The sequence below is a fragment of the Juglans microcarpa x Juglans regia genome, chromosome 3D (genome assembly GCF_004785595.1).
Source record: "Juglans microcarpa x Juglans regia isolate MS1-56 chromosome 3D, Jm3101_v1.0, whole genome shotgun sequence".
In the NCBI taxonomy this organism is placed as follows: Eukaryota; Viridiplantae; Streptophyta; class Magnoliopsida; order Fagales; family Juglandaceae; genus Juglans; species Juglans microcarpa x Juglans regia.
In genome coordinates, this window is record NC_054598.1 from 17,911,334 (window position 1) to 17,922,834 (window position 11,501).

The following is an 11,501-nucleotide window of genomic DNA, read 5'->3' on the forward strand; positions in this document are numbered from 1 at the left end:
AAATAATAGAACTTTCTGCTCAACTTTGAATTCTCTTCTTAGAATACACTTATCGTGCCATCTTTTATTTTTATCTTTGTAAATCCAAGCGTTCTCATAAGCATCATTGCGGAACTCATCCATCTCGTTGATATGCAGTATTCTCTTCTCGCCAACCGCTTGTAAATCAAAGTTTAGTGTTCTTGTCACCCAGTAGGCTCTATGTTCTAGCTCCATGGGTAGATGACAGGCTTTTCCATAAAAGAGCCAATAGGGTGACATCTCGATCGGTGTTTTGAATGCTGTCAAATAGGCCAATAGCGCATCATCTAACCTTCTTGCCCAGTCTATCCAAGAGACACTCACGGTCTTCTCTAGTATGCGCTTCAGCTCTCGATTAGACACCTCAACCTGGCCGCTCGTTTTAGGATGGTATGGTGTCGCCACATGATGGGTGACACCATACTTAGTCAGTAGCACTTCAAATTGTCAATTGCAAAAATGCTTCCCGCCATCACGGATTATGGCCCTCGGAGTGTCAAATCGGGAAAAGATGTTCATCCGCAGGAAATTCACCATGACCCTCGCATCATTGGTTGTCAAGGCGACCACTTCTACCCATTTAGAGACATAATCTACAGCAACCAAAATAAATTTGTTAGAATATGAGGATGGAAAAAGACCCATGATATCTATACCCCAAACAGCAAATAATTCAATCACTAAAATATTGTTTAAAGGCATTTCATGTTTCCTAGAAATATTTCCAACCCTTTGACAATGATAACATAAAATTAAAAAATTAAAAGAGTCTTTAAAAATAGTCGGCCAATAAAAGCCGCATTGTAAACCTTTTGTTGTTATTTTTGCTCCACCAAAGTGGCCGCCCGCTTCCAAAGAGTGGCAGTGTCTGAGTATGCTCTTCATCTCTTCCTCGGGCACACATCTTCAGATTATCTAATCCGTGCAATGCTGGTACAGAAAAAGTTCCTCCCAAAAATAGTATTTTAAGTCAAAGAAGAACTTCTTCTTTTGTTGATATGTCATCTCGATCGGGAGAATTTTGGATACCAAGTAATTTACCACGTCGGCCTACCAATAAACAACTTGTATAGCCATCAATTGCTCGTCTAGGAAGGTCTCAGTAATTGGAAAATTCTCCTCGCCAGCCACCTTTTTAAGCTCAAGGCGAGATAAGTGGTCGACCACTACATTCTCGGTACCTTTTTTTATCTCTTATTTTCAAATCGAACTCTTGAAGTAGCAGAATCCATCTTAACAGTCTTAGTTTGACATCCCTCTTCGACAACAAATATTTCAGAGCTGAGTGATCGGTGTAGACGACCACCTTCAAACCTATCAAATAAGAACAAAATTTGTCAAAATCAAACACAACTGCTAACAATTCTTTTTTAATAGTAGCATAATTAAGTTGAGCTCCTGTTAAGGTCCAACTTGCATAATAAATATCATGAAAAAATTTATCTTTTCTCTGCCCCAAAACAACCCCTACAACATAATCGCTGGCATCACACATTAATTCAAAAGGTAAGTTCTAATCTGGTGATATAATGATAGGTGCTGAAATTAATTTCTTTTTCAATGTTTCAAAAGAATTCAAGCATTCATCAAAAAAGTCAAACCAAGTATCTTTAATCAACAGAGTGCAGAAAGGTTTAGTAATTTAGGAAAAATCCTTGATAAACTGATGGTAGAACCCGGCGTAACTCAAGAAGTTCCTCACGCCCTTCACATTGGTCGGTGGTGGGAGGTTGTCAATAATTTCTATATTTGCTCGATCGGCCTCAATTCCCTTGAAGGAAATGCGGTGGTTGAGCACTATTCTCTCATTAACCATGAAGTGACATTTTTCCCAATTTAAGACAAGATTTGTCTCCTTGAATCTCTGCAAAACCAAAGATAAATTATATAAGTAGTCATCAAAAGAGTGACAAAAAACCGAGAAGTCATCGATGAAGACTTCTAAAAATTTATCCACCATGTCCGAGAAAATGTACATCATGCATCTTTGAAAAGTGGCGGCGCATTGCAAAGACCAAAAGGCGTGTGCCTATATGCAAAAGTACCGTTAGGACAGGTGAAAGTGGTCTTCTCTTGATCCTCAGGTGCAATGGCTATTTGATTGTGTAACACCCCGTATTTTAGTGTTTTTTTTAATTGAAAGATTATTTGTTATTAATTTAAAAATTTATTCTCTTGTTTTAAAATTGTTGGATTTTTAGTGGGTTTATTTTTATGATTTTAACTTTGTGAAATTTATTTTTGAAGTGCTTTCTTTAAATTAATTATTGTTATGTGTTTAAATTTCTTCTCGAATTAATTAACTTGTTGTTGGGTTTAATTGTTTATTTTCATTTTAATCACTGCGGTTGAATTATTTTATTTCACTTGCTGTTTTAAAACCGTTTCCGTTGAATCATTTTTGTGACCCAAGATGTGAGGATTGGACCTCATTTCTTTCCCTACATTTTTCTCTTTCCTCTTTTTCTTTTCTTCCTTTTTCTTTTTCTTCTTTTCTTTCCTTTCTTTTTTTTTCTTCTCCCCTGGTTTCTTTCCCGCGCGACGCAACTCCCCCTCCCTCTCTCCGTCCGATCCTCCTTCTCACCCCAGCGCCGCCGTGAGCCGGCGGTGGCCGACACCGCCCGGCTCCCCAGCTTCCCCAGCCGCCGGCGATGCCACCCCTCCATTTCCAGCCCCAGCCACCACGAGCCCTTTGAAGCCGCGGCATTCCTTGCCCCGCTGCGCCGCCGTCGTGCCACCTCTGGCCACCATCTTCTCACCACATCATCCTCGACCTCTTGGCAACCCATTGGACCCAACCCCACCTCCGATCCGTCACCGGTGAAGCACATTCATCAACATTTTCGATTTGGGTATTTTGGTCTTCTACCGCCTATTGCGCCGCCACCCACGGCCAACCACTACCACCATTAGCTTCACCGACATCCCTAAGCCCTACCCTATCAATCTCGGGTCTTCGTTTGCACCCGTTCAAAAGTGGGTTTTTGAGACCCACGGCCACAGTGCATTTGGCACTGTTTTGTTGCTGCGTTGCCGCTTCTAGCACCTCCGTGATCTTTCAAAAATTATATTATAGCATTGTAAGTATTTTTTCTCTAAGAACTTTTGAGATTTAAATGTATTTTTACGCTAACTCATATTTACTGTGAATTGGTTGGTTGTACGGGACTGAGTCCGAAGAGTAAGGGGGTCGGTTGGATTGGATGATGGAGTTGTTTGTGTGATTGGTTTATGCTATGAAATTTGTTGGCTGTTTCGAATTTAAATATTGGTGTTTTGAGTTTGACGTTGGTCATGGTGGATATTGGTATTTTTTTTAGGAAGTGGTGATATATTTTGGGATTATGAGGGTTTTAAGTTTTGAGAAATTAAGATAGATTATTTTAGAAGCTTAAGCTTAAATATGGAAATTCGTGATTGATTGAAAACTTACGGAAATTGTGTGATTATTTTTATAGGTGACGATTTATAGTCGACTCGATATTTTTGAGGAAAATTCTGAAAAGCTAAGAAGTCCAGGTAAGCGGGGTTCATATACTAGTTTTGCATAAAAGAAATAAAATGAGGTTGACTTTGGAAATAAACATGTTTGTTTTTGAAAAGAAATGATCTGAAAACAACCTCAGATGTTTATTCTGCATATGCATAAATTCAATATAAGAGAAAGTGTTTTCTGTCATGACTGGTGTAGACATGAGCTAGTTTTGTGCACTTTATTTCTGAACTATGTAAAAGAGCGAATAAGGAATTCTAAAAGTTTTGTTATGAACAAATGAGAATATTTTGTTTATGTTTATCTCGAACATGTGAAATGATCTGAAGCTTTTTGGTGTTTTGTTTTGATGTGATGTGTCATTTGAAAACCTTGGCATGAAGTTCTGATTCTGTATATGATTGTAATCGGATTTTCGATGAAATCCGTTCTGTTTCTATTAAGGCCCAACCACAGGTATAATGGTGGTTTATAACCCTACCACGGGGGTGAAACATGAAAAATGGACCAGCCACGGGTATAATGGTGGTTTATAACCCTACCACGGGGGTGAAACATGAAAAATGGCCCAGCCACGGGTATAATGGTGATTTATAACCCTACCACGGGGGTGAAACATGGAAAATGGCCCAGCCACGGGTATAATGGTGGTTTATAACCCTACCACGGGGGTTAAACATGGTATTGTCCTGATGTGATATTAAACGATGATAAGATTATAATGTTTCAGTTTAGAAAGGCCAACGGATTTTCTTTTTGGAATAAGTTTATTTTTCTGGAAATTTCGCTCTAATGTTTTTGTACAAAGTTTTGTTTCTGCATTCTGAAAGTAAATGTTTTGTTCTGCTTATCAAATGTTATAAATGCATGTTTACATACTAGTATATGCTCTCTGCTTACTGAGTTGTTGATAACTCACCCCCTTATCTCCATAATATTTCAAATGACATTAATGGTTCAGCTGAGGATCAGTATTAGAGTTTATGGAGAAGATTAGCAGTGAATGGTTGTTGGGTATCTCGTGGTATTAGTGTTGATGTTGGAAGTTATTTATATTTCTTAAGTTTGCTTCAATGGATTTAGACGGTTTATGGAGACTTATGTTAATGTTTCATTATTTCTAGTTTGTTATTTGAGACATGAAGAAGAGTTGATTTTATTTGAGTTGCTGGATTGAAAATTGGATAGATGAGTTTATATGGTTTATTTAATTGAAGTATTTACGTTTGATTTGAGGTTTGTGAAAATATATATTCTTGAATTTGGAAGTACTCTAGCCTTGTTAGAGTTGATTATCAGGTTATATAAGTTAACTCTCCGAACCCTCGGGGACGGGGCGTTACAGATTGTACCTGGAATAACCATCTAGAAAACAGTAAGAGGCGTGGTCAGCAAGTCTTTCTAGCATTTGATCAATAAACGGTAAGGGAAAATGGTCTTTCGTAGTTGCATCATTCAGCCTTTGATAGGCTATGCATACTCACCATCCCGTGACCGTCCTGGTCAGTATGAGTTAATTGTTGTCATTTTTTATCATGGTTTTCCTTTCTTTCTTTGGGATGACTTACACTAGACTTATGCATACACTATCTGAGATTGGATAAATGATCTTGGCATCTAAAAGTTTCAATACCTCTTTATGCACCACTTCTTGCATTGATGGATTCAATTTCCTCTGGGATTGGACAATCGGTTTAAAATTATCCTCCATTAAAATCTTGTGCATGCAAATGGAATGACTAATTCCTTTGATGTCTAAGCTGGTCCAACCCAAAGCCATTTTGTGCTCCCGTAAGACTCTCAGCAACTTCTCTTCCTCTACATCACTCAATGAACTGTTAATAATAATTGGAAAAGTAGAGTCCTGGCCCAAGAAAGCGTACCTTAAGTTTGATGGAGGTGGCTTGAGTTCAAGCTTGGATGACGTTGGCTAAGATGAGTGTAGCTCTTCCACTTTCGATTTTATTGTAGGAGAAAGGAACAGTGTAGCTTCAAAATATTTCTCACACTCTCTAACCTCTTCATCTTTGGATTAATAGATGTAGAGTGAGTAAGACATATCTCAAGTGGTAGTTTTGAAAATTCAACTCCATAAGTCTCGTCGGCCTTAACTATGTTTCGGTTGCTTATTTGAAAGCAAGAATATACCTCGGAAGGGAATTCCATAGATTTAAATACATCAAAAGTGACGCCGATCCTCAAAATGAATTTCCTTTTGTAGACATCAATTAAAGTTCTCCCCATCACCAAGAAAGGTTGGCCCAGTATCAAAAGGATCTCCTCGTCCTCCTCCATATCAAGTACAATGAAGTCGGCGGGGAAGATGAACTTGTCAACTTTCAAAAGTACGTCCTTAATGAGTCCTCTCTGGTCTTTGATGGATCTGTCTGCCAACTGTTGAATGGTGGTCGGCTTTACTTCTCCAAGACCCAGTTTCCTGAAAGAGAGAGGCATTAAATTATTACTTTTCCCTAAGTCACATAAAGTTTTATCAAAATAGGAATTTCCTATAGTGCAATGGATCGTGAAACTCCCTAGATCTTTCAACTTAGGCGGTAACTTCTTTTGTAAAAGTACACTAGTCTCCTCCGTCAGCATCATAGTTTCATGCTTCTCCAACTTCCGCTTGTTTGATAATATATCCTTCAAAAATTTTGTATATTTAGGCATTTGCTCTAAGGCTTCAATGAGAGGAATATTAATATGCAATTGCTTAAATATACTCAGAAATTTAGAGAACTGATTATCAATTTTATTTTTCTTTAATCTTTTTGGAAAAGGGATTGGTGAATCATAAATTGAAGGAGAATAAGTTTTAGAAGTAAACTTCCTGGATTTCTTGGATTTTTTAGTCCGTTTATTTTCTCTAGTCTTCTCAGCTTGCTGGTCGGTCACCTCCAGATCTGTTTCTTTCACCTCGTCCTCAGTTTCCTTCTTTTCTGTCTCTAAATTTTCACCTTCTGCATCTCGCTTGGTAATTATTGTTTGTGGCTGGTCATATATTAGCCCACTTCGCAATGCTATGGCTTTGACATGCTCTTTCGGATTGGTCACAGTATTGCTCGGTAAAATCCCTATTGTCCTCTAGGTAAGCATGTTGGAGAGCTGATCGATTTGATGCCAAGTTTTTTTGGATCATCGTATTAGTCTTTTGCATGTACTGCATGAACATATCCTCAAGTGTCGGCTTCTTCTCTTGCTATGGAAACTGTTGAGGTGGTCTAACCGGCCCTTGGTTATTGCTCCATGAAAAGTTAGGATGATTTCTCCATCCGGGATTGAACGTGTTTGAATAAGGATTTTTTTGACGTTGAAAATTCGACACGTAGTGGGCTTGTTCTTGACTCGGTTGGACAAAAGGATTCCCCACTTAGCAATCTACACTTGAATGATTTCCTGCGCAATGTTCACAAATAACATTAGTTTGAATAGCATTAAAGTTTATGTTACCTAGTTGTTGTGAAGGATTTGCCATTTGCGCCACCAGTGTGGTAATAGAATCAAGTTCAAAAACTCCAACCGCCTTTCTTGGCATTGCTCGCTCTGCAGACCATTGATAATTGTTGGATGCCAATTCTTCTAAAAGTCCATAGGTGGCTTTATGGGTCTTACTTATTAATACTCCTCCAACGGCCGTATCAACTATAGATTGATTTGTGGGTCCCAGACCATTGTAAAATGTCTGTACTTGAAGCCAGGCGGGGAGGTCATGATGTGGACACTTGCGCAATAAATCCTTGTATCTCTCTCATGTCTGATATAATGATTCACCTTCAAATTGGGCAAAGGTAGTGATATAATTTCTTAATTTCGTTGTCTTGGCTGGAGGGAAATACTTTTTTAAAACTTTTTGTGCCAACTCCTCCCAGGTGGTGATGATGCCGGGCGGCAAAGAATTCAGCCAAGTTTTTGCTTTTTCCCTAAGTGAAAAAGGAAAAAGTCTCAATCGGATTGCATCATCTGTCACTCCGTTGTGTTTAAAATATCACAAATTTCTAGAAAATTTGCAATATGGATGTTAGGATCCTCTTGTGACAGCCCCCCAAACTGGACGGTTTGTTAGATCATTTGAATGATGATCAACTTGATCTTGAAGTTATTGGGTTGTATAGTTGGTCGCCTTATACTGGATTTCGCCCCATTGACCGAGGGCATCACATAGTCTCTTAACACCTTGTGCTCCTGGTCGGCCATATTAACTTTAGAGACAGCAACCTCTTTCTTTTTCTCTTTATTGATCCGATGTAAGATCCTTTCAATCTCAGGGTCGAAAGGCATTTGCTCTAACGATTTAGATCGGCGCATGCACTTTTGATTCCTAAAAGAAAAAGATTAAACTGAGATAAAATTAAATCTATATTTTTTTATATAAATAAAATAAAATAAAATCTAAAGTAGTAAAATTCTAGCTAGTATCAATATCAATAATAAATAACTATTCCCTAGCAACGGCGCCAAAAACTAGTTTGCATAAAAATATATCTGCAAGTATACAAAATTGTAACAAGTAGTAAAGTGTCTTAAAGAAAACAATTATCGAACCCAGAAAAAATAATTATGCTATTGAGTATTGTAATTGACTAAATTAATTACTATTTGGAAAACCGAAATTTGAAGAATGGTTTTTCTAAATTAAACTGAAGAAAAGAACATTAAAATTAAGATTTTAAAAATAATAAGAATAGATTTAGAGCGTTTGACTTTACCTAGCAAATCCCACACAGTTTATTCTTCCTTGTTATAGAATTTCAATTATCCCAAATTGATGATAATAATCGTTTAATTATTAAATATTCTCTCTCGAATAATACCAAGAATATCTCCAGCTAATAACTCCATATCTTTATGTGAATTTAACTAATTGGAGACTCATTAAGTTCTTTATTTTTTTCTTGAAAATCACACTATTCGTGGCAAAGTATCTCTGCTTTTGCTCAACTAATGGTGTTTAATCTTAGAGCTTTAATCATAAATCACCTCTCGGCCTCATTGCAGTCCAAAAAATCGAACAATAATTAACTAGAAAATTGTAAGCATTAAGAATAAGGAATAAACACTCAATCATGAAAATATTGAAAATAAAATAACTTGGAATATAAATTGTGTGTTCAATGCAAGGCTACATCAAAGCTCTAGAAAATATAATTAGTTCATAATGAAATTAAAAATAAAAAGAATAAAACTGATGTTCTTTATTGAAGTCAGTTGATGAAGCATTCGGCTCTCGCCTCAGCCCTCTAGTTCCTCCTTCTCAAAAGAACACTTGAAAAATAAATTCTGGAACTCTAAACTCAGGCTCTAAAACTCAGATTCTTGACTCTGATTCAGAACTCCCCTTTCATCCCACAAGATGGGATTAAATAGGCATTCAAACTCAAATACGGAAACAAGATAACTATGGTTACCATCTTGCCTAAGAATCTGGAACATAGTTTCTAAAGATGATGTCAATATAAAAGAAAATTATCTCAAGAATAATGGGACTATCTAAAATGGAAGATTAAGTGATATCCGGCTGGAATTACGGAGCTTGGGAGGATTTGGTCGCCAATAGATTGATTGTGGAACTCGGATTCGATGGTTAGAAACAGATTAGTCCCCGTCGGGAGGACTGATCCCACCGGCGTGGAGGTCACAAGTGCATGAGCGTGGAGGTTACAAGTGAACGGGCATGGAGGTCACAAATGAATGAACGTGTAGGTCACAAAGACCACACCACCTCTCCTCGCCTACCAAGTGGAAAGACTCCCAACTGGGATGAAAGACCCCTCTCGCCTTTTCTGGTTGTTGCCCACGATATCGTTTAGGTTGGTCTTTTAAGTTGGTCGTTTAGACTAGTCACCCAATCTAACCACCTAGAGCCTTGTCGCCAAGTTTTCGCACCTCCTGGTCGTGCCTTTTGGTCGCCTGTCTCCTCTCCTACCGAGAGGTAAGTCTTCTTGCCTTTGGGCGAGAGAAATCTCTTTGTTGCCTATGGGATAAGGCTCCTCGCCCAAATCTCATTGTCTCTCTTCAAATCTCACTGCTTCTCATCGGTCTAGATCCGTAGTCTCTACTTTTGTACCCAAAATGCTCTCCTTCTGCACTAAATATTCACATTCCTTCAAATCTAAGAAAATAAATAACAATATGCAGATTTAAAATAAAATCAATAGTATTGAAAGGAAAATAAAACTTTTCATAAATAAAAGAGTGAAAAAAATCAAATAAAAATAGCACATATCAGGTGGGTTTAGCTGGAGAGAAGAGAGAAAAAAGGAAGGGGAAAAGAGCTCTTTTAGGGAGCAGCTACTGTAGCGTGCACACATTGCACACCTTACATGATTTTTTTTTTTTTTTAACCAAAACTTATGTTTTGATTCTCAATTGACTTTCTCTTCCCCATTCAAATTTCAGAGCCTTCCAGAGCCCCATTCAAATTTCAGAGCCCATTCGAAATACCTCCTCCCTCACCTGCGTCGCGTCACCTTCCTTTGTCCAGCGCCTCCTGGCTATGCCGTCTCTCTGTCCAACGACATCGACCTACGCTACACCATCTGCCTAGCGCCACCACTTCCCAAGAGGCTTGGCTCTTTCTCTCTCCTAGGGCTAGGGTTTCACACTCTCTCTATCTCTCTCTGAGGCTTGGTTCTTATTTTCTATCCCTTGGAGATTCAATGGCACAACAGGAGGTCCATAACGGAGGAGCCGCTAAGGGAGCTGTCACCGACACCTTGGTTTTCACGACGGTAAAGCCACAACTGCTTGTGGAGGTTCCCAAGGTGAGCAACGCCATTCAGTTCTATAGTGCTACATTCAGCGCTGAGGAGCTCGGCCATCCCATGCACCCTAACCGCAAAGCCGATCAAGAGCTCCCTCTCGTTCACTCTCTCTCTCTCTGCGTATATACTTTTTTCGAGCATTCTTGTTGTGCATGTAGAGCGTCACTTTCCTTTGGATTTGTAGGCTTAGGGGCAGTTTTTTGCATTTTAATGGATCTCATGCAATTTTGTGTTAGCTTTTTACGATTTTTACTTCAAAATATACTTGATTTCTCTGTTTTAGATAGTCGTTCATATTCATGGCTCCTTATTCCATATGTTTTTCGTGTCTTTTCTCTGGTACCTTCAAATGTATAAACCAAAAATTTTCACTTTTATGTGGTTATATGCTTGAGTTTTATAAGATTTGTAAAATTTTGTCATTCTTGGTTTTTTTCTGATAAGTTTATTGTACAGATTTTGAGATTTATCGATCCTAAGATGATTTTTTCCTTCCTTTTGGGTTTCATTGCTTCTAATTGGGATTTCACTATCATTTGAAGGATTCACTTGGCGATATAGGAGAAATACTACTCCATAGTTATCAATAGTTTGATTCAATCCCCAGTTTAGCTCTCTCTCTCTCTCTCTCTCTCTCTCTCTCTCTCACATATGACAACAAACACTTTGAGGCCCTAATCATTTTAGAGAATAAAGCTGTTTATTGTGATTTTACTTACTTTATTAGATTGATAAAATTAAGAAAATTGGTTTGTGACAATGATCTTGCAGCTTTTTGGCTCCTTATTTTAGAGAAAGAGTAAGAAGAGAAAGTAAAATGAGCAAGCTAGGATATGGGTTGAACCTGAGGCTGTCGGTGCAACAGGAGAAGAAGGAATAGTTGTCAAAACCACCATGTCCGCCTCCTTTTGGCTTTAATGATGAGGATGAAGACAATGTCGAAAGAGAGACTTCTTGGCAGGCTAGCGAGAACAAGTCCCTCAAGGATGTGAGTAAAGGCCGTTGCAGGAAAATATGCTCTTCTTTTGGGTTTAATTTCTTCTTCATATCATTTCTTATGGGTCTGACTTGTTTATTAAATATGTAATTTACTGGAGTTTTTTTTTTTGTGGACTCTCACCTTTGATCAAGTTTTGATCTATGTTATCTTTTAAATGCATTTGTCCCTTAGTCTTGTGTGTTGTCCGTTTTTGGTCCTCAATGTATGTTTAAGTCTGTTTGCTTTC

General features: G+C 38.2%; 1 non-coding gene across 1 annotated transcript; it reads left to right on the forward strand.

Annotated features, from left to right (window-relative positions):
- The first annotated feature begins 7,218 nt into the window (after positions 1 to 7,218).
- Positions 7,219 to 7,325, forward strand: LOC121256803. The gene has a single exon (XR_005939093.1). It is a non-coding gene; the product is annotated as a small nucleolar RNA R71 (small nucleolar RNA).
- Positions 7,326 to 11,501: the final 4,176 nt, after the last annotated feature.